We start from the raw sequence: 25355 nt of genomic DNA, 5'->3' as shown, positions 1-25355 counted from the left end.
CAGGTCCCCAGTTTCTCAGGCTGTAGCACTGTACGGGGCCTTGGCAAAGCTCCAGGAAAAAAGGTACAGACACCAGTCCCAGCTTTGGGCAAATGTCTGGTTAATCACTACTTCTGGAGCCCCAACCCAACTTCGCTGTATTCACTCATCCAGTCAAATGTTGTAAAACAATCATGGGGCAGAATCAGCAGAAAAACTCTGGTAACATGAATAACCAGAGTAGATAAACACCCCCAAGGAAAGATATGGCAGATGCAACTGAAGATCCCATTCATAAACAGATGGCTGAGATGCCAGAAATTGAATTCAGAATGTAGATCTCAAACAAGATTAATAGAATGGAGGAAAAGTTGGAAGTTAAACTGCATGAGCAATTCAAAAGTTGTCTCAACAATTCAACAAATTTAAAGATCAAATCACCAAAGATTTTGACACATTGAGGCAAGAATTTGCAGCCCTCAAAGATCTGAAAAATACAGTAGAATACCTCAGTAACAGAGTGGAGCAAGCAGAAGAAAGAATTTCTGAAATTGAAGACAAAGCTTTTCAACGCTCCCAAACTCTCAAAGAGGAAGAGAAATGGAGAGCAAAAAACGGATCATTCTCACAGAGAGCTCTGGGATAAATCAAAGAAATCTAATTTTCGCCTCATAGGAATCCCTGAAAGGGATGACGTGGCTTCACAAGGCACAGAGGCTCTTCCTCATGTAATTATGAAAGAGAATTTTCCAGACATACCAAGAGATTCTGAAATTCAGATAGCAGACAGTTTCAGAACCCAGCACGACTCAAACCAAATAAGACTTGCCCCAAACACATCATAATTAACTTCACTAAAGTTAATATAAAGGAGAAAATGCTGAAAGCAGCCAGATGTAAGAAATCTATAACCTACAAAAGTAAGAATATTGGAATAACTGCAGATCTTTCTGCTGAAACCTTTCAAGCTAGAAGAGGATGGTCATCGACTTTTAATCTCCTAAAACAAAATAACTTTCAATCCAGGATCCTGTACCAGCTAAACTGAGTATCATTTATGATAGAAAAATTAAATACTTCAATGACATTCACATGTTGAAGAAATTTGCCATAACTAAACCAGCTCTCCAGGATATTCTCAGACCTATCCTCCATAAAGACCAGCGTAATTCTCCACCACAAAAGTAAATCCACCCAGAAAATTTTGATCAAATTCTAACTTCCACAGTCGCAAAAGGATTAAAAATGCCCACTGGACTCTCAAAAGGCTTATCAATATTCTCAATTAATGTGAATGGTTTAAATTGTCCTCTAAAGAGGCACAGGTTGGCTGACTAGATACAAAAACTCAAGCCAGATATCTGCTGCATACAAGAATCTCATCTTACATTACAAGACAAATATAGACTCAAGGTGAAGGGATGGTCATCTATACTCCAGGCAAATGGAAAGCAGAAAAAAGCAGGCATTGTAATCCTATTCATAGATGCAATAGGCTTTAAACCAACCGAAATAAGGAAGGATAAGGATGGACACTTCGTATTTGTTAAATATGATGAGATTTGAATTAATAATATTTATGCACCCAACCAGAACACACCTCAATTTATAAGAGAAACTCTAACAGATATGAGCAACTTGATTTCCTCCAGTTCCATAGTAGTTGGAGATTTTAACACCCCTTAGCAGTGCTGGATAGATCCTCCAAAAAGAAGCTAAGCAAAGAAATTATAGATTTATTTATTTTTTATATGTTTATTTATTTATTTTTTATTAAATCATAGCTGTGTACATTAGTATGATTATGGGGCACCATACACTTGGTTCATAGACCGTTTGACACATTTTCATCACACTAGTTAACATAGCTTTCCTGGCATGATCTTAGTTATTTTGCTAAGACCTTTACATTCCACATTTACGAAGATTCACATATACCCTGGTAAGATGCACCGCAGGTGAAATCCCATTAATCCTCCTCCCTCCACCGACCTCCCCCCTCCCTCCCCTCCCTTTCCCCCTTCTCCCTATTCTTAGGTTGTAACTGGGTTATAGCTTTCATGTGAAGGTCCTACATTAGTTTCATAATAAGGGTGAGTACATTGGGTACTTTTTCTTCCATTCTTGAGACACTTTACTAAGAAGAATATGTTCCAGCTCCATCCATGTAAACACGAAAGAGGTAAAGTCTCCATCTTTTTTTAAGGCTGCATAATATTCCATGGTGTACAAATACTAAAATTTATTAATCCATTTGTGGATCGATGGGCACTTGGGCTTTTTCCATGACTTAGCAATTATGAATAGGGCTGCAATAAATATTCTGATACAAATATCTTTGTTATGATGTGATTTTTGGTCTTCTGGGTATATGCCCAGTAGAGGGATTACAGGATTGAATGGCAGATCTATTTTTAGATCTCTAAGTGTTCTCCATATTTCTTTCCAAAAGGAATGTGTTAATTTGCATTCCCACCAGCAGTGCAAAAGTGTTCCCTTTTCCCCAAATCCACACCAACGTCTCTGCTCTTGGGATTTTGTGATGTAGGCTAGTCTCAAGGGAGTTAGATGATATCTCAAAGTAGTTTTGATTTGCATTTCTCTGATGATTAAAGATGATGAGCATTTTTTCATATGTCTGAAGGCCGTGCGCCTGTCTTCTTCAGAGAAGTTTCTCTTCAAGTCCCTTGCTCAGCCTGCGATGGGATCCCTTGTTCTTTTGATGAAATACTTGGGAGTTTATCTAACAAAGGACATGAAAGATCTATATAAAGAGAACTATGAAACTCTAAGAAAAGAGATAGCTGAAAATGTTAACAAATGGAAAAATATACCATGCTCATGGTTGGGAAGAATCAACATTGTTAAAATGTCCATACTACCCAAAGCAATATATAATTTCAATGCAATCCCCATTAAAGTTCCACTGTCATACTTTAAAGATCTTGAAAAACCAATACTTCGTTTTATATGGAATCAGAAAAAACCTCGAATAGCCAAGACATTATTCAAAAATAAAAACAAAGCAGGAGGAATCACGCTACCAGACCTCAGACTATACTACAAATCGATAGTGATCAAAACAGCATGGTACTGGCACAAAAACAGAGAAGTAGATGTCTGGAACAGAATAGAGAACCAAGAGATAAAACCAGCTAATTACCGTTATTTAATCTTTGACAAGCCAATTAAAAACATTCAGTGGGGAAAAGATTCCCTATTTAACAAATGGTGCTGGGTGAACTGGCTGGCAATCTGTAGAAGACTGAAACTGGACCCACACCTCTCACCATTAACCAAGATAGACTCTCACTGGATTAAAGATTTAAAACTAAGACATGAAACTATAAAAATACTAGAAGAGAGTGCAGGGAAAAACCTTGGAGAAATTGGGTTTGGTGAGTTTTTTATGAGAAGGACCCCCCCGGGCAATTGAAGCTGCTTCAAAAATACACTATCGGGACTTGATCAAACTAAAAAGCTTCTGCAGAGCCAAGAACACAGTAAGTAAAGCAAGCAAACAGCCCTCAGAATGGGAAAAGATATTTGCAGGTTATGTCTCCGACAAAGGTTTAATATAGATTTAAACTTAACCATTCAACATCGGGACTTAACAGACATCTACAGAACATTTCATCCCAACAAAACTGAATACACATGCTTCTCATCAGCCCAAGGAACATACTCCAAAATCGACCACATCTTAGGTCTCAAATCTCACCTCAGCAAATTTAAAAAAAATAGAAATTATTTCTTGCATCTTCTCAGACAATCATGGAATAAAAGTTGAACTCAATAACAACAGGAACCTACACACCCATACAAAAACATAAAAGCTAAACAACTTTATGCTGAAGGATAGATGGATTATAGACAAGATTAAGAAGGAAATCACCAAAGTTTTGGAACAAAACAACAATGAAGACACGAATTACCAGAACCTTTGGTATATCGCAAAGGCAGTCCCTAAGAGGGAAATTATAGTACTGCAAGCCTTCCTCAAGAAAATGGAAAGAGAGGAAGCTAATAACTTAATGGGTCTTCTCAAGGAACTGGAGAAGGAAGAATACTCCAACCCCAAACCCAGCAGAAGAAAAGAAATAACCAAAATCAGAGCAGAATTAAATGAAATTGAAAACAAAAGAATTATACAACAGATCAAAAAATCCAAATTATTTTTTTGAAAAGATCAATAAAATAGATAAACCTTTGGCCAAACTAACCAGGAAAAAAAGAATAAAAACTCCAATTTCATCAATCAGAAATGGTAATGATGAAATAACAACAGACCCCTCAGAAATTCAATCCTTAACGAATACTAAACGAAACTCTACTCTCAGAAATATGAAAATCTAAAAGAAATCAACCAATACCTGGAAGTATGCCACTTACCAAGGATCAGCAAGAATAAAGTGGAAATGTTGAACAGGCCTATATTGAGTTCTGAAATACCATCAACTATACAAAATCTCACTAAAAAGAAAAGCCCCTGACCAGAAGGCTTTAAGTCAGAATTCTACCAAAACTTTAAAGAAGAACTAGTACCTATATTACTAAACCTCTTCCAAAATATAGAAAAAGAAGGAATATTACCCAACACATTCTATGAAGCAAACATCACCTTGATCCCCAAACCAGGGAAAGACCCAACAAGAAAAGAAAATTATAGACCAATATCACTAATGAATATAGATGCTAAAATACTCAATAAGATCCTAACAAACAGAATCCAACAACACACCAAAAAAATTATACACCATGACCAAGTGGGATTTATCCCACGGTCTCAAGGCTGGTTCAATATATGTAAATCTATAAATGTAATTCAGCACATAAACAAACTAAAAAATAAAGACCATATGATTCTCTCAATTTACGCAGAAAAAGCTTTCGATAATATCCAGCATCCCTTCATGATCAGGACACTTAAGAAAATTGGTATAGAAGGGACATTTCTTAAACTAATAGAGGCCATCTACAGCAAACCCACAGCCAATATTGAATGGAGTTAAATTGAAATCATTTCCACTTAGATCAGGAACCAGGCAAGGTTGCCCATTGTCTCCATTGCTCTTTAACATTGTAATGGAAGTTTTAGCCATTGCAATTAGGGAAGAAAAGGCAATCAAGGATATCCACATACGGTCAGAAGAGATCAAACTTTCACTCTTCGCAGATGATATGATGGTATATCTGGAAAACACTAGGGATTCTACTACAAAACTTTTAGAAGTGATCAAGGAATACAGCAATGTCTCAGGCTACAAAATCAACACCCATAAATCTGTAGCCTTTATATATACCAACAATAACTAAGCCGAAAAAACAGTCAAGGACTCTATTCCTTTCACAGTAGTGCCAAAGATGAAATGTTTGTTAGTGTACCTAACAAAGAATGTGAAAGATCTCTACAAAGAGAACCATGAAAGTTTAAGAAAAGAAATAGCTGAAGATGCTAACAAATGGAAAAACATACCATGCTCATAGCTGGGAAGAATCAACATAGTTATAATGTCTATACTACCGAAAGCAATATATAATTTTAATGCAAATCCTATTAAAGCTCCATTGTCATATTTTAAAGATCTTGAAAAAATAATACTTCATTTTATATGGAATCAGAAAAAAACCTTGAATAGCCAAAACATTACTCAGAAATAAAAAACAAAGCAGGAGGAATCACACTACAGGACCTGAGACTATACTATAAATCGATAGTGATCAAAACAGCATGGCACTGGCACAAAAACAGAGAAGTAGATGTCTGGAACAGAATAGAGAACCAAGAGATGAATCCAGCTACTTAACGTTATTTGATCTTCGACAAGCCAATTAAAAACATTCAGTGGGGAAAAGATTCCCTATTTAACAAATGGTGCTGGGTGAACTGGCTGGCAGCCTGTAGAAGACTGAAACTGGACCTACTCCTTTCAGCATTAACTAAGATAGACTCTCACTGGATAAAAGATTTAAACTTAAGACATGAAACTATAAAAATACTTGAAGGAAGTGCAGGGAAAACTCTTGAAGGAATCGGCCTGGGTGAATATTTTATGAGGAGGCCTCCCCAAGCAATTGAAGCAATATCAAAAATACACTACTGGGACCTGTTCAAACTAAAAAGTTTCTGCACAGCCAAGAACATAGTATGTAAAGCAAGCAGACAGCCCTCAGAATGGGAGAAAATATTTGCAGGTTATACCTCCAATAAAGGTCTAATAACCAGAATCCACAGAGAACGTATTAGCAAGAAAAGAACACGTGATCCCATCTCAGGGTGGACAAAGGACTTGAAGAGAAACTTCTCTAAAGAAGACACATGCACGATCTACAAACACATGAAAAAAAATCTCATCATCCTTAATCATCAGAGAAATGCGTATCGAAACTACTTTGAGATATCACCTAACCCCAGTAAGAGTAGCCCACATAACAAAATCCCAAAACCAGAGATGTTGGCGTGGATGTGGAGAAAAGGGCACACATCTACACTGCTGGTAGGAATGCACACTAATATGTTCCTTCTGGAAGGATGTTTGGGGAATACTTAGAGACCTAAAAATAGACCTACCATTTGTTTCTATAATTCCTTTACTAGGTTTATACCCAGAAGACCAAAAATCAGAATATAACAAAGATATCTGTACCAGAATGTTTATTGCAGCACAATTCATAATCTCTAAGCCATGAAAGAAGCCCAAGTGCCCATCGACCCACGAATGGACTAGTAAATTGTGGTACATGTATACCATGGAATATTATGCAGTCTTAAATAAAGATGGAGACTTTACCTCTTTCATGTTTACATGGATGGAGCTGGAACATATTCTTCTTAGCAAAGTTTATCAGGAATGGAAGAAAAGGTATCCAATGTACTCAGCCTTACTATGAAGCTAAATTATAGCTTTCACATGAAGGCTATAACCCAACTATAGCACAAAACTATGAGGAAAGGGCCAAGAAAGGGGAAGGGAGGGGGGAGGTTTGGATGGAGGGAGTAATGGGTGGGGCCACACCTACGGTGCATCTTAGAATGAGTACAGGCGAAACTTACTAAAGGCAGAATACAAATGTTGACATACAATAACTAAGAAAATGCCATGAAGGCTACATTGAACAGTCTAATGAGACTATTTCAGATTGTATATGAAACCACCACATTATACCCCTTGATTGCACTTATGTACACAGCTATGATTTAACAATGAATAAATAAATAAATAAATAGAAAGAAAGAAAACACCAGGGATTCTACTATAAAACTCTTAGAAGTAATCAAGGAATACAGCAGCATCTCAGGTTACAAAATCAACATTTATAAATCGGTAGCCTTTATATATATCAACAATCATCAAGCTGAAAAAGCAGTCAAGGACTCTATTCCATTCATAGTAGTACCAAAGAAGATGAAATATTTGGGAGTTTATCTGATAAAGGACATGAAAGATGTCTATGAAGAGAACTATGAAACTCCAAGAAAAGAAATAGCTGAAAATGTTAACAAATGGAAAAACATACCATGCTCATGGCTGGAAAGAATTAACATTGTTACAATGTCCATACTACCCAAAGCAATATACAATTTTAATGCAATCCCTATTAAAGCTCCACTGTCATACTTTAAAGAGCTTGAAAAAATAATACTTCATTTTAGATTATGCAATCAGAAAATAACCTCGAATAGCCAAGACATTACTCAGAAATAAAGACAAAGCAGGAGGAATCACACTACCAGACCTCAGAGTATACTATAAATCCATAGTAATCAAAACAGCATGGTACTGGCACAAGAACAGAGAGATAGATGTATGGAACACAATAGAGAACCAAGAGATGAACCCAGCTACTTACCATTATTTGATCTTTGACAAGCCAATTAAAAACATTCAGTGGGGAAAAGATTCCCTATTTAACAAATGGTGCTGGGTGAACTGGCTGGCGACCTGTAGAAGACTGAAACTGGACCCACACCTTTCGCCTTTAACTAAGATAGACCCTCACTGGCTTAAGGATTTAAACTTAATACATGAAAATATTAAATTACTAGAAGAGAGTGTAGGGAAAACTCTTGAAGGAATTGGCCTGGGTGAATATTTTGTGAGGACACCCTGAGCAATTGAAGCAGCATCAAAAATAAATTTCAGAGACCTGATCAAACTAAAAAGCTTCTGCAAAGCCATGAACATAGTAAGTAAAGCAAGCACACAGCCCTCAGAATGGGAGCATATTTTTGCAGGTTGTGTCTCCGACAACGATTTAAACAACCAGAATCCATGGAGAACTCAAACGTATTAGCAAGAAAAGAACAAGTGATCCCATCTCAGGGTGGGCAAGGGACTTGAAGAGAAATTTCTCTGAAGAAGACAGGTGCATGGCCTACAGACATATGAAAAAATGCTCATCATCCTTAATCATCAGAGAAATGCAAATCAAAACTACGTTGAGATATCATCTAACGCCAGTAAGATTAGCCCACATTAGAAAATCCCAAAACCAGAGATGTTGGCATGGATGTGGAGATAAGGGAACACTTCTACACTGCTGATGGGAATGCAAACTAATATGTTCCTTTTGGAAAGATGTTTGGAGATCCGTTATGAATCTAAAAATAGACCTGCCATTTGATCCTACAATACTAGGTATATATCCAGAAGACCAAAAATCACATTATAACAAAGATATATGTACCAGAATGTTTATTGCAGCCCAATTCATAATTGGTAGGTCATGGAAGAAGCCCAAGTGCCCATTGACACATGAATGGATTAATAAATTGTGGTATATGTACAGCATGGAATATTATGCAGCTTTAAAAAAGGATGGAGACTTTACCTCTTTCATGTTTACATGGATGGAGCTGGAACATATTCTTCTTAGCAAAGTATCTCAAGAATGGAAGAAAAAGTATCCAATGTACTCAGCCCCCCATATGAAAGCTATAACCAAATTATAGCCCAAGAATATGGGGAAAGAGGATAGGAACAGGAGGAGAGGGGAGGGGGAGGGAGGGTGATTGGTGGGAGTACACCTATGGTGCATCTTACAAGGGTACCTGTGAAATTCACTAAATGTAGAATACAAATGTCTTAACACAATAACTAAGAAAATGCCATGAAGGCTATGTTAACCTATTTGATGAAAATATTTCAAATTGTATATAAAACCAGCACCTTGTACCCCACGATTGCATTAATGTACACAGCTATGATTTAATAAAAAGAGAGAGAGAGAGAGAAAATAAATAAAATTATCTCTCTCAACAACAACAAAAAATAAATAACATACTGAATGGGCCTTACTAAAGGATGCTACTAATACACATATGTACTCCTCTGGAAAGCATAATAAGTAACAAAATACAGCTGCAATAATTGTATGTACAGTATTAACCCATGTTTTTCATTAAAGTATTAAACACTGTATAGAAAAAATATAGAACAATATACATCAAGTTAACAGTAGTTATTTCTGAGGAAGGAGAATACAGAGGACTTAGAATTAATATAACATATAGTTTTAATTCCTCTCTAAGAACAGAATGTATTAGTTTAACAGAAACAAACAATAAACTGTCTTAAAAGTAATATACTAACAACAAACTATGTTTTAAAAATATTTTTATTTTTTTTCTGGTTCATATTCATAATGACTAAAACTAATCTCCCCAGCTATTTCTACAGTTCCTGGGGCCAATGCTCTCTTCTCAATTATTGAGAGCAACCAAAGAGTCATGCTGGATGGGAATAAAAGGAGGAATTGGAAAGAAAATTGAGGAGGCAGCTTCTGTTAGCCCCTCTAGATTTACCTACATAATACAGGTACATCCTAACATACTTTGTGGAGCCTCATTGTGGAGCTAATCTAGATGGACTACAACTCTAAATTTAGGCAGCAATTCTGATTAGTCAAAATAAATTTGAACACAGTGATTCATTTTATGAAGTGTTCTTTTCTCTTGCACTTTTAAACCAAATGAATATTAGTGGCTACAAAAATTTTATCCTCAAAAGATTAAAAAAACCCTTTTATTAACCAATCTCAGTTTTATTCTCAATGCAGCTAATTTTGGTGAATACAGTTCTCCAGTACTGACAGAAAAGAAACCTATAAGTGATAATCCCTAAATTGACATAATAATTCAGGCTGAATGTCATAAACATAAAAGATAAATAACATAATAACATAAGGGCATTTCCAAATAGACATTTTTTCTTCCAGAATCTACTTCACAATCTAGATAAAATCAATTACAGCAACAGCAAAGATAGGGAAGTTGTTACATAACATTTATTACATCTAGTTACTATTCTTTTTACATTAACTAACTCATAAGATACTCCATCACATACATTCATTGCATTTTCTCCATTTCGCAGGTGAGAAAATTCTCAATGAAAGTTATACTAAGCACCAGAGCTTACCAATAGAAGACCAAGCATTTTGGTTCTAAAGCCCAAGTTCTTAAGTGGCATTCAGGAGGAATCCTTGAGGAATGGGAAGAAAAATATCTTATCCATTAAACTGTAAGTACTAAATCAATACTCCAAAGCATAGTTTAAGGAAGTAGAATAGTATAGCTTGCAAATGTCAACTTATACCATCTATAGCATACACAGTGGTTTTTAAATAAATACAGTTTTAAAATAATAATGAATTATATTTTAGAATAAAAATTAAATGTCTAGGGCGGTGCCTGTGGCTCAAATGAGTAGGGCGCTGGCCACATATACTGGATGTGGCAGGTTCAAACTCAGCCCTGGTTAAAAAAAAAAAAATTAAATGTCTAACATTTCCAAATTATGGTGATGGTTGTCTATATATTGACTACCAAGATAGTAATTTGTTGCAGAGTAAGTCAATGAAGTTTGCACACTGTCTACCTGTAGCCCATTAAGAGGCACTGTAAAAATATCTAAAACATGTAAATTTCAGGTTTTATAACTGTTTCTTCAATCCATATGCACTTACATAAAGATGTTACATTTTAAAACATTTCAAAGTTTTCTGAAAAAAAGATTCGTAAAAATTTATTTTTAGAAACTGGTATTTAGTCTATAGTGACATTTAAAGCCTGTGTGATATGTCATTAAAAATAAGTTAAAATAGGGCAGCGCCTGTGGCTCAAGGAGTAGGGCGCCGGTCCCATATGCCAGAGGTGGCAGGTTCAAACCTAGCCCTGGCCAAAAACCAAAAAAAAAAAAAAAAAAGTTAAAATAGGAACGTTTCCACTTTTTCAGGAATCTTCCGTTTGTTATGATAACAGCTATAATACCTGCTTATAAGTTTCTTTTGTCAGCATTAAACATATCATGAACTGGCTGGTGGCGGTGGCGCACAGTAATGGCAGCGCTGTGACCGGGGAACGCTAGCTGACAGCAGCCGCCGCCGCCCACCTTCCTCGCCGGGGCCTTGGTCCTTCACTCCTTGGAGCCGCCTCCCCCTTCCCTTGTCCCTACCCACCTTGCCCCGCTTCTGCATTAGATTCAACACTAACCTTGCGCAATGACCTTGAAACCAAGAGTAGTAGATTTTGATGAAACATGGAACAAACTTTTAACTACTATCAAAGCTGTTGTCATGTTGGAATACATGGAAAGAGCAACATGGAAAGATCGCTTCTCAGATATCTATGCTTTATCTGTGGCCTATCCTGAACCCCTTGGAGAAAGACTTTATACAGAAACTAAGATTTTTTTTTGGAAAATCACGTTTGGCATTTGCACAAGACAGTTCTGGAGTCTGAAGAACAAGTACTTGTTATGTGTCATAGGTATTGGGAAGAATACAGCAAGGATGCAGACTACATGGACTGCTTATATAGGTATCTCAACACCCAGTTTATTAAAAAGAATAAATTGACAGAAACTGACCTTCAGTACGGCTATGGTGGTGTAGATATGAATGAACCACTTATGGAAATAGGAGAGCTAGCATTGGATATGTGGAGGAAATAGATGGTTGAACCACTTCAGACCATTCTTATATGAATGCTGCTCCAGGAAATCAAAAATGATCGTGGTGGAGAAGACCCAAACCAGAAAGTAATCAATGGGGTTATCGACTCCTTTGTTCGTGTTGAACAGTATAAGAAAAAATTTTCCTTAAAGTTTTATCAGGAAATATTTGAGTCCCCCTTTCTGACTGAAACAGGAGAGTATTATAAATAAGAAGCTTCAAATTTATTACAAATACCAAACTGTTCACAGTATATGGAAACGGTTCTAGGTAGATTAAAAGAGGAAGAAATTCGATGTCAAAAATACTTAAATGTAAGTTCATATACTAAAGTGACACATGAATGTCAGCAACGAATGGTAGCAGACCACTTACAGCTCTTATATGCAGAATGTCACAATATCATTCTACAAGAGAAGAAAAATGACATGGCAAATATGTATGTCTTACTCTGTGCTGTGTCCACTGGTTTACCTCATATGATCCAAGAGCTGTAAAACCATATCCATGATGAGGGCCTTAGAGCAACCAGTAACCTTACTCAGGAAAATATGCCAACTCTATTTGTGGAATCAGTTTTGGAAATTTGTTCAACTTATTAACACCGTAATAGTGATCAGCATTTCACGAGTGCATTGTATAAGGCCCTTACATCATTTGTAAATTACAGAGAACCCAAGTCTGTTTGCAAAGCACCTGAACTGCTTGCTCAGTACTGTGACAACTTACTAAAGAAATCAGCAAAAGGGATGACAGAGAATGAAGTGGAAGACAAACTCACAAGCTTCATCATGGTTTTCAAGTATATTGATGATAAAGATGTTTTTCAAAAGTTCTACGCAAGAATGCTGGCAAAACGTCTAATTCATGGGTTATCTATGTCTATGGATTCTGAAGAAGCCATGATCAATAAACAAAAGCAAGCCTGTGGTTATGAGTTTACTAGCAAGCTACATCAGATTTATACAGATATGAGTGTCAGTGCTGATCTCAACAATAAGTTCACCAATTTTATCAAAAATCAAGACACAGTAATAGATTTGGGAATTAGTTTTCGAATATATGTTTTACAGGCTGGTGCATGGCCTCTAACTCAGGCTCCTTCATCTACATTTGTGATTCCCCAGTAATTAGAGAAAAGTGTACAGATGTTTGTATTATTTTACAGCCAGCATTTCAGTGGAAGGAAACTGACATGGTTACATTATCTGTGTACAGGTGAGGTTAAAATGAGCTATTTGGGCAAATCATTCATAGCCATGGTCACAACATACCAAATGGAAGTCCTTCTTGCCTTTAACAACAATGAAATGGTCAGCTATAAAGAGCTTCAAGACAGCACTCAGATGAATGAAAAGGAACTGACAAAAACAATCAAATCATTGCTTGATGTGAAAATGATTAACCATGATTCAGAAAAGGAAGACATCGATGCAGAATCTTCATTTTCATTAAATATGAACTTTAACAGTAAAAGAACAAAATTTAAAATCACTACATCTATGCAGAAAGACACCCCACAGGACATGGAGCAGACTAGAAGAAGTGCTGTCGATGAAGAACAGAAAATGTATCTCCAAGCTGCTATATCGTATCATGAAAGCACGAAAAGTGCCTCCATAATTTGGTCATTCGGCAGCCTCTGTTTTTCTGCTGTTTACAACATCACCAGTGCCACGTCATGAGCATCAAAGAAAATGCCTAGAGATACTTCAAGCTCATGTCATTGTGACATTTTTTAAAACTTTATTAAAAGAGTGAAGTATTGCTGAAATGTGGAAATTTGGTTGGGTACCATGCTTTTTTCCCCCTTCACGTTTGTAGTTGATGTGTGTTTTTTTAAAATGTATCTTAAAGGATATAAAATAAAAAACTTAAATATTGTAATATGACAGATAACCTAATAATTGTATCAACATCAAAATGACAAACATGATATTGCTGCGTGTCAAATAAAAAAATAAAAAATAAAAAAAATAAAAAAAAAATCATGAACTGTAAAATATAAGAGGAAAAGACAGAGCTAAACAAGGACTGGACAATTTGCTCTGATCACAGTAATGCCAGGCAGTTAGAACTCTTCAAGGAAAACCATGCATTTTTTTTTTTTTAACAGCGTTACTGAGATACAATTAACATGCAATGAATTGCACATATTTAAAATGTATAAATTATTACAATTTTGGCATATATATATGCCCATCACCATAATCAAGACAATGAACATGTTATTCATCTCCAAAAGTCTTGTGTCCCTTTGTAGTCTCTTACGTCCATTCTCTACCTGTACCTGCCCAAGCAGGCAAACACGCATCTACCTTCTACCATTTAAGATTACTTTGTTTTTTTAAGAGATTAACATTGATGAAATTATACACTACCTAGTCGTCTAAGTCTGGATTCTTTACCTCAACTTAATTATTGTAACGTAGTTCCTTTACATTGCTAGTAGTATTCTGTGAATACCACAAATCCTTTATCAGTTCAACCACTGGTAATACTTTGTTGTTTCAATTTTGAGTGTGCAGCTATTAAAACATAAAGCTGCTGTGAACAGTAGTATATAGCTATATTCTTTCCTTTATTTTTGAGTTAATACCTAGTAAAATGGTTGGATCATATGACGGCTCTATGTTTGGCACTTTGTTAAAAAAATGTTTAAATATTTTGGTTGTACAATTTTACATTCCAATCAGCAGTGCATGATAGAGAAAGCCTATTTTATCTGGGCCATTCTCGATAGCTGTGAACTGATACATTGTAGTTTCAATGTTCATTTTCCTAATAACTGATGTTGTTAAGCATCTTTTTTCAATTGCTTTTTAAGGATTGTGCTTCTGGTATTGTATCTAATAAACCTATGATTAATGTAAGTTTGAAGGATTTTGTCCTGTTTTCTCCAGAGAGTTATAGAATTTTGGTTTATTATTATTTATTTCTATGATCCTTTTTGAGGTTTTTTTTTTTTTGCAGTTTTTGGCCAGGGCTGGGTTTGAACCCGCCACCTCTGGCATATGGGGCTAACACCCTACTCCTTTGAGACACAGGCACCACCCGAATTAATTTTTTTTTTTGCAGTTTTTGGCCAGGGCTGGGTTTGAACCCACCACCTCTAGGGGGCCGGCGCCCTACTCCTTTGAGCCACAGGTGCCGCCAAGTTAATTTTTGTTTATATAGGGAGGGATGGATCCAAGTTATTTCTGCATTTTTGTGAGATATCCATAAAGATATCTATTTGTGGAAGAGAGTATTCTTTTTAACAGAATGTCACTTGTATCTTTGTCAAGAAATCAATCAGGCATATTTGTTTGAGTACACTTCTGTATTCTCTGCTCTGCTTCACCAATTTATTTGTCTGTCTTTGTATCAATATATTTAGGTTTAGAATAAGACTGACAAGTCATGTTAGTCGTCTGAGTTTGTTTCTTTTCAACACTGTTTTGATTATTCTAGGGTCTACACATTTCTATATAAATTTTAGAATCAAATTGTCGATCTTTACAAAAATGCTGGCTGGGACAGTGATTGAGATTGCAGTGAACCTTTAGATTACTTTGGAGAGACAAGACATCTTAACAGTATCATGCCTCCTAAAATATGGATATCTCTTCATTTATTTAGGTGTTCTTTTATTTCACTCAGTAATATTTTGTACTTTTCAGTGTATAGGTCTTTGATACTGTCAAATTTATGGTTACATATTTCCTATTTTGAAATGTTCTATGTTATTGCTTTTAAATATTCAATCTCTAATTGTTCATAGCCAGCATATAGAAATACAACTGATTTTAATACATTTATGTCATATCTTGTAACTTTGTGAAATTCATTTAATAGTTCTAGTGACCTTTTTGTGTAGAGTTCATTGACTCTCTCTATATATGATCATATTGTTTATGAATAAAGACAATTTTACCTTTTCTTTACCAATGTGGATATCTTTTATTTCTTTCTTGATTTATTACACACATAGTCTGAAACCTCCAAGCACAGTGTTTAAAAGATGTGGTGAGACTAAACATCCTTGTCTTTTTCCTGATTGTAGAAGAAAAGCATTCAATCTTTCAGCATTACATATGATGTTAAATGTAGAATTTTCATGGATATATTTTGCCAGGTTGAAAAAGTACCCTTGTGTTTCTTGTTTGCTGAGTTTTCTTTCTTTCTTTTTTTTTTTTTTTAAATCAGGAACCATTTTTATCAGATGTTGGATTTTGGCACAAAAATTTTATAACTATTGAAATAATCAAATGATTTTTCTTTTAAGGTTGTTAATGTAATGAATTATTTTGATTGATTTCAAAATACTAAATAAAACCTGTTTTCCTTGGATAAAACCCACCTAATAATGGAGTATTATTATTGAAGTATTATTGATTCTAAAATATTGTTGGATTTGATTTGCCAAAAGTTTTAAAATTTTTGCATACATATTCATGAGGGATATTTATTTTTTTATCTTTGGCGTTGTATCAGGGTAATACTGGCCACATGGAATGAATTGGTAAGTATTTCCTCTTCTCCACTTTTCTATAAGACTTTATGTGGAACTGGTATTATTTCTTCCATTTTTAATGTTTCACAGAATTTACCAGTAAAGCCTCTGACTTGGAGTTTAATTTTGTGAGAAAGCTTTTTACTACCAATTCAATTTCTTTGATATAAAGGTATCTAGGTAATACCTTTTTTCACTTCCTAAGTAGTCTGACAATGGCAATTACATCATATTAATTGACAGTGTTTTTCAAGTGTTCCATATCTTCAGTAGATTTTCCTGTTTCTATTAAAAATTGAGAATGTGGTAATGAAATCAACTACAAGCTCTGACCATTAAGTTCGTGGTCTTTCCACCAGATGTTCACATTGTCAGCACTGTACAACTTGGTATATCGGTGTCTCAGACTCTGTGTTTGTGCTAACACGTGGTGGTGTCTTGCTGAGTGGCATTTATTATTGGATTGTGTGTTTTTGTGTGCCATCCCAGGAATGTCAGAGCTTGACTTAGAGCAATGAACAAACATTTGTAAATTTCTTGTTAAACTTAGCAAGCCTGGAAATGAAATAAGAGACATGTTAGCAAAGTTTATGGGTATTATTCCATGAAGAAAATAGCAGTGTACAAATGAATTAAATGTTTTTCTGAGGAGACAGAAATCATCACAGATGAAAAGAGGTCAGGGTGGCAAGTAATAAGCAGAACTGATGAAACCACTGCAAAAATCTGTCAAACAGTGTGTCAAAATCACTGGCTAATTGTGAAAAGCATAGAAGACCAAGTACATATCAATAGAGAAAAAGCGAATCTTAACTGAAAATCTTGGCCAACAACTCATGGTTCTTGCATCACAACAATGCAGCTTACACAGCTCTGTCTGTGGGGAGGTTTTAGCCTATAAACTGTATTAGAATACCCTCACTAGTAACCTGATCTGGACCCCAGGGACTTTTTGCTTTACCCAAAGGTAAAGGATATATTGAATGGAAGACACTTTGATGACATTAAGGCATCAAGACATCAAGAATAATACAATGACAACTGTGATGGCCATTCTAGAAAGAGTTCCAAAATTGCTTTGAAGGGTACTGTAGGTGCTGGCATCACAGCATAGCTTCCCAAGGGGAATACTTTCAAGGTGATGATAATGATATTCAGCAATGAGGTATACAGCAATTTTTCGAGGATGAATTCATGAACTTAATAGTTAGACCTCATAATTTTGGGTTAGCTTCTCTTTGAAGTTATATCACTTTGATTCATGTATTTAATATTTTAACACTGTAAGTATCTAAATGTTTATTAGTATCTTGTCCTCATTATGAAATGACCTTCAATCCTAGGAATTCTTTCCTCTGCAATGTATTTTGTTTGATATTAATGCAAGAGTGGGAAACTTGTATCCTCAAGGCCACATGTGGCCCTCCAGATCCCCAGGTGTGGGCCAACTGAATCCAAACTTCAGAGAACAAATCCATGTATTAAAAGGATTTGTTTTATAAAATTTGTATTCAGTCAGAGGCTACGCTCACAGATTCAGAAGGCCACATGTAGTCCTAAGGCAGCAGGTTCTTTACACCATCTTGGTGCGAATGAGTCTTTTTTCCTTTCTGTGAGATAAGCACAGTTCCAGTCAGTGACCTGCTACTATTAGGCTACTATTACATTGAAAGATTTCATGAATACCTATTGATGTGCTTCTCAAGACTTAGAAACTTTAGAGTTGAACCTAAAGAGGTGAAACTTTAGGATGAAACCTCATACTTGGGGAGTCTGACCCCATAGAAGATGCAGTGGGCCAAGGCTTATGAGGTCTGGCCTTGTTATGGTCTTTGTTATCCTCCATGGAGCAGGAACCCTCACTTGTGATTTGTACCTGAATTTTCCTGCCTGACACCAATATATGTGAAGGTCAAATTAGTATAATATCTTATTTCTATACTATATCAACCTTATTCTGAGTTTAGGGCATCATAATCTATTTTCTATTCTATGGATTCCCACAATTATATCACTTCTATATCTATTTCCTATTATCTTTACCCAAATGCTTTTAAGTGGGACCCCATCTGTAGAAACAATTTGTTTATTCTTAAATTCTTAAATTACTTACAAGTATAAGCTGACAATGATTTAGAACTTACTTAAAGGTTCAGTTTACTTCTCAATATCCATAAAATGCTTACAGTTAATATCTATGATAAACATAAAAGTTTCCTATGGTACTAGAGGTTCAACTCTAAAGTTTCTAAGTCTTGAGAAGCACATCAATAGGTATTCATGAAATCTTTCAATGTAATAGTAGCCTAAAGCTTCAAAAAATAAGTGTGTGGTTAAAATATCAAATAAAACAAGGAAACTACATTCTTGAAAAATGGAGAAAAGCAAATCCCAACAAGAAACAGTGGCAAAGCATAAAGGAAAGAAGATTTGGTGATCTGGTGTACTAAACAGACCCATTAGGCAAAAGATACAATACAATGCAAAAGATACAATATAATACAATACAAATTAATATTTGTATTAATGTCTAAATGACAGTAATGACCAAGAAAAGAAGAGAATAAAGAAACTATACAAAAGAAAAGTAAAAAATAGGTTAAAAGTTCCAAATCTGAATGTTGTCATTCTCCCACAGCAGAAACAAATTCATATAGATCCTTAGAAAAGCCAGTTCACATAATTATCCTTTGGTGGCAATATAGAAACTTAGATTTCTCAAGTGTTCCCACCACTCCCTAACTGATAAAGGTAGTTTACTGTGCTTAAATGGTTTATACAAGGTGGTTCATGCTGAACATCTGCTTTCCTCCAGGGAGTCTAGAAGTTGGCACATAATAGGCAAAGGGTGCCGATCTGACCAGTCCCCAACAAACACCTTGGGTATTGAGTCTGTAATTAGCTTCTCACGGGTGTTGTTGTAATTCATTGCTGGAGGAATAAAGCACATCCTGTGTGATTCCATTTGGAAAGAGTTTTATAAAACTGCATCTGGTTTCGTCGAGACTTTATCTTTTCCCTTTGTTGATTTTGCTTTGTATCCTTTCATTGTAATAAATCTTGGCTGTAAGTATGGCTATATACCTACTCTTGTGAATCTTCCTCATGAAGCACCAAACCTGGGTGGGGGTGGCCTTGGGTACTCTGAAACACCTAATTTCTGGGTTTATATATTCCCTTGCTTAAAACAAAAAAAACAAAAAAAAAAAGAGAGGTTAAGATGGCACACGGTTCCAATTGGGTATCCTCCTCTATGAGATAGTGCTCTAAGTACTCAGGCAAATGCTCCGAGAGAAGGAGCACCAAATTAAGACTCATTTATGTAGCCACGTAAGTACACAGGGAAAAACAGCAGTCACTCAATCTGCCAAGCAGGTAGACTTCATCAAACATTTATTTCAAAGCAGAGCAAAATGCTTAAGCCTACACATTTTTTGAGAACTCTGAACACTGTGCAAAAATGTATGTGAAATAGAGCAAGTGACTGACAAAATTAATTGCACATTAAAATTTTAAAGTTAATACTCTGGAAAAAGAACAGGAGCTACCAACATAGCTGGCTAACCAACAAGAATAGGATTACTTCCCCCAATGCCAGTGACAGGCCTTTAGTGATAGACAGGGAAAGATCGAGGAACAGTAGACTGAGGCTTCAAGTTGCTCCTTTAGCCCATCAGTGCAAAACAGTGTTGCATTTGGGGAGACACACAAATTATACTTTATATGTGTACTTCTTTCAAGCCTATTTTCTTAGTATGTTGCCTCCTTAAACAGTATATTTATATCCAAATGATTAAAAAGCATGACTATCACCCTTAAAAAAGCTATTAAAGTCACCAGGAAGATACCCCATTTTAGGGAGTATTTATCAGAGCTGTCTTTTAACCAATACTCCATTTGAAATGAAATAAATTTACTTAGCAAAACAGAAATCATTATACAGCCTGGGAGATTAAGATCATATAACAGCACACGTCAAACAATGAACTCCAAATCCTAATCTGGCTGTTCTCCTCTAGAGATTTCCTACTGCTCAGCATTCTTAAGATTTAGCATTACAAAAGTTAGAGCTGGAAGGAACCACAGATATCATAAAATCTCACAAATTTGACAAAAGAGATTTAATATACCACTTGCATTGCAATTAGAATAAAATATTTCACAGTTTTCTCATCCATCCAACCATTCACCCTTCCTTTCTTTCTTCTTTTTCTCACCATATATTCACCACCAAAAGGGAAGTCATACATCTATTTTGATGGGATTTTTTGGTGGCTACTACTATAACCTGTGAAAAGCAGACATGTAATACTTTTATTTCATTTTGATATTGAAATTTTCATTGAATTTAGTTCATTGCTACTCAGCAACAAATTTTTCTACTCATGAAAAAGTAATATGCAACTCATCACAGATTCTTTCTGAAAAGTACAAATCTTTTTTTTTTTTTTGCAGTTTTCTGTGTGAGTTGATTGTTCATTTTATTTTATTTTGTATGTGTGTGTGTTTTAATTATTAAAATTAAATAATAGCTGTGTATATTATGCGATCATGGGGCACCATACACTGGTTTTATAGACCATTTGACACATTTTCATCACACTGGTTAACAGAGCCTTCCTGGCATTTTCTTAGTTATTGTGTTAAGACATTTATATTCTACATTTGCTAAGTTTCACATGTATCCTTGTAAGGTGCACCACAGGTGTAATCCCACTAATCACCCTCCTTCTGCCCATCCTCCTCCCTCCCTCCCCTCCCTCTACCCCCTCCTCATATTCTTAGGTTATAACTGGGTTATAGCTTTCATATGAAAGCCATAAATTAGTTTCATAGTAGGGCTGAGTACATTGGATAATTTTTCTTCCATTCTTGAGATACTTTACTAAGAAGAATATGTTCCAGCTCCATCCACATAAACAAGAAAGAGGTAAAGTCTCCATCTTTCTTTAAGGCTACATAATATTCCATGGTGTAGAGGAGGCGGAGCAAGATGGCGGCCGAGTAACAGCTTCCTTCCATCTGGGCACTGTGAGTCTGGGGAGATAGGACTCCAGGCATCTCTGGCTGGTGGGATCTGCCTAGCATCACTCCTATGAGGATACAGGGAGTCAGCGAGAGACTTCTGGACCCCAAGAGGAGGACTAAAACAGTGGAAAACCGGCAAGTGGTCGCGTGTGTTCAATCCGTCTAAAACCGCCCACAACTTCCACAGGCACAAGAACTTAAAGAGCAAGAGGAAGTGAAAGGAAAATTAGGGCAAGGAAACAGATAAAAGAAATCATTCATGAGGAAGAATCAGCAGAAAACTCCAGGCAACATGAAGAACCAGTCTAGAACAACCCCACCAAGGGACCATGAGGTAGCTACTGCAGATGATTCCACCTGTACAGAAATGTTAGGAATGACAGAAAGTGAATTTAGAATACACATGTTGAAAACAATGAAAGAAATGATGGAAACAATGAAAGAAATGATGGAAACAATGAAGGAAATGGCTAATAAAGTGGAAAATAACCAAAAGGAAATCCAAAAACAGAATCAAATCAGAGATGAACGATATGAAGAATATAAAAAGAATATAGCAGACCTGAAGGAACTGAAACAGTCAATTAGGGAACTTAAAGATGCAATGGAAAGTATCAGCAACAGGTTAGACCATGCAGAAGAAAGAATTTCAGAGGTAGAAGACAAAGTTCTTGAGATAACTCAGTAAAAGAGGCAGAAAAGAAGAGAGAGAAAGCAGAACATTCACTGTCAGAATTATGGGAGTTTATGAAGCGTTCCAACATACGAATTATAGGAATTCCAGAAGGGGAAGAAGAATGCCCCAGGGGAATGGAAGCCATACTAGAGAATATTATAAAAGAAAATTTCCCAAACATCACCAAAGATTCTGACACACTGCTTTCAGAGGGATATCGGACCCCAGGTCGCCTCAACTCTAACCGAGCTTCTCCAAGACACATTGTGATAAACCTGTCCAAAGTCAAGACAAAAGAAAAGATTCTGCAAGCTGCCAGGAGTAAGCACCAGTTGACCTACAGGGGCAAATCCATCAGAGTGACCGCAGACTTCTCTAATGAAACTTTCCAAGCAAGAAGACAATGGTCATCTACCTTTAATCTACTTAAACAGAACAATTTTCAGCCCAGAATTCTGTACACTGCTAAGCTAAGCTTCAAAATTGACGGAGAAATCAAATCATTTACGGATATACAAACATTGAGGAAATTCACCACAACGAAACCAGCTCCACAGGAAATACTTCAACCTGTTCTGCACACTGACCACCACAATGGATCAGCAGCAAAGTAAGAACTCAGAAATCAAAGGACGGAACCTAACCTCCACACTGATGCAAAAGATAAAACTAAGCAATGGACTCTCACCAAATAAGACGAATAGAATACTACCACACTTATCAATTATCTCAATAAATATTAATGGCTTGAATTCCCCACTGAAGAGACATAGATTGGCTGACTGGATTAAAAAACACAAGCCATCCATTTGCTGTCTGCAAGAAACACACCTGGCTTCAAAAGACAAATTAAAGCTCCGAGTCAAGGCTTGGAAGACAATTTTTCAGGCAAATGGAATTCAGAAGAAAAGAGGAGTTGCAATCTTATTTTCAGATACATGTGGATTTAAAGCAACTAAAGTCAAAAAAGACAAAGATGGTCACTTTATACTGGTCAAGGGAAAACTACAACAAGAAGACATTTCAATTCTAAATATTTATGCACCCAATTTAAATGCTCCCAGATTCTTGAAGCAGACCTTACTCAGTCTGAGCAATATGATATCTGATAATACCATCATAACAGGGGACTTTAACACTCCTCTTACAGAGCTGGACAGATCCTCTAAACAGATATTAAACAAAGATATAAGAGATTTAAATGAGACCCTAGAACAACTATGCTTGATAGACGCATATAGAACACTCCACCCCAAAGATAAAGAATATACATTCTTCTCATCACCCCATGGAACATTCTCCAAAATTGATCATATCCTGGGACACAAAACAAATATCAACAGAATCAAAAGAATTGAAATTTTACCTTGTATCTTTTCAGACCATAAGGAACTGAAGGTGGAACTCAACTCTAACAAAAACGCTCAACCCCACCGAAAGGCATGGAAATTAAACAATCTTCTGTTGAATAACAGATGGGTGCAGGAAGAAATAAAACAGGAAATCATTAACTTCCTTGAGCATAACAACAATGAAGACACAAGCTACCAAAACCTGTGGGATACTGCAAAAGCAGTTTTGAGAGGAAAATTCATCGCTTTAGATGCCTACATTCGAAAAACAGAAAGAGAGCGCATCAACAATCTCACAAGAGATCTTATGGAATTGGAAAAAGAAGAACAATCTAAGCCTAAACTCAGTAGAAGAAAAGAAATATCCAAAATCAAATCAGAGATCAATGAAATTGAAAACAAAAGAATCATTCAGAAAATTAATGAAACAAGGAGTTGGTTTTTTGAAAAAATAAATAAAATAGATAAACCATTGGCCAGACTAACGAGGAATAGAAAAGAAAAATCTCTAGTAACCTCAATCAGAAACGATAAAGGGGAAATAACAACTGATCCCACAGAAATACAAGAGATCATCTCTGAATACTACCAGAAACTCTATGCCCAGAAATTTGACAATGTGAAGGAAATGGATCAGTATTTGGAATCACACCCTCTCCCTAGACTTAGCCAGGAAGAAATAGGGCTCCTGAACAGACCAACTTCAAGCACTGAGATCAAAGAAACAATAAAAAAGCTTCCAACTAAAAAATGCCCTGGTCCAGATGGCTTCACTCCAGAATTCTATCAAACCTTCAAGGAAGAGCTTATTCCTGTACTGCAGAAATTATTCCAAAAAACTGAGGAAGAAGGAATCTTCCCCCAACACATTCTATGAAGCAAACATCACCCTGATACCAAAACCAGGAAAAGACCCAAACCAAAAGGAGAATTTCAGACCAATCTCACTCATGAATATAGATGCAAAAATTCTCAACAAAATCCTAGCCAATACATTACAGCTTATCATCAAAAAAGTCATTCATCATGATCAAGTAGGCTTCATCCCAGGGATGCAAGGCTGGTTTAACATACGCAAGTCCATAAACGTTATCCACCATATTAACAGAGGCAAAAATAAAGATCACATGATCCTCTCAATAGATGCAGAAAAAGCATTTGATAAAATCCAGCATCCTTTTCTAATTAGAACACTGAAGAGTATAGGCAAAGGTGGCACATTTCTAAAACTGATTGAAGCTATCTATGACAAACCCACAGCCAATATTTTACTGAATGGAGTAAAACTGAAAGCTTTTCCTCTTAGAACTGGAACCAGACAAGGTTGTCCTCTGTCACCTTTACTATTCAACATAGTGCTGGAAGTTCTAGCCAATACAATTAGGCAAGACAAGGAAATAAAGGGAATCCAAATGGGAGCAGAGGAGGTCAAACTCTCCCTCTTTGCTGATGACATGATCTTATACTTAGAGAACCCCAAAGACTCAACCACAAGACTCCTAGAAGTCATCAAAGAACACAGTAATGTTTCAGGATATAAAATCAATGTCCACAAGTCAGTAGCCTTTGTATACACCAATAACAGTCAAGATGAGAAGCTAATTAAGGACACAACTCCCTTCACCATAGTTTCAAAGAAAATGAAATACCTAGGAATATACCTAACGAAGGAGATGAAGGACCTCTATAAAGAAAACTATGAAATCCTCAGAAAGGAAATAGCAGAGGATATTAACAAATGGAAGAACATACCATGCTCATGGATGGGAAGAATCAACATTGTTAAAATGTCTATACTTCCCAAAGCAATCTACCTATTCAATGCCATTCCTATCAAAGTACCTACATGGTACTTTCAAGATTTGGAAAA

At 36.0% G+C, this 25355-nt stretch overlaps 1 protein-coding gene and 2 pseudogenes across 4 annotated transcripts in view; 2 read left to right on the top strand and 1 right to left on the bottom strand.

Moving 5' to 3' along the window:
* The window catches only part of KIAA1328 (KIAA1328 ortholog), a 399620-nt gene that overhangs the window by 203612 nt on the left and 170653 nt on the right, over nt 1–25355 (bottom strand). The gene's annotated exons all lie outside the window — the stretch shown is intronic.
* LOC128571588 (cullin-2-like) lies at nt 11482–11933 on the top strand (annotated as a pseudogene).
* Nucleotides 11967–13619, top strand: LOC128572107 (cullin-2-like; annotated as a pseudogene). The gene has a single exon (XR_008376043.1). The product of XR_008376043.1 is annotated as a cullin-2-like (transcript).

The sequence above is a fragment of the Nycticebus coucang genome, chromosome 19 (assembly GCF_027406575.1).
Source record: "Nycticebus coucang isolate mNycCou1 chromosome 19, mNycCou1.pri, whole genome shotgun sequence".
Lineage (NCBI taxonomy): Eukaryota > Metazoa > Chordata > Mammalia > Primates > Lorisidae > Nycticebus > Nycticebus coucang.
The sequence above is the reverse complement of the archived record's forward strand: the minus strand, read 5'-3'. Positions and strand labels throughout refer to the sequence as shown.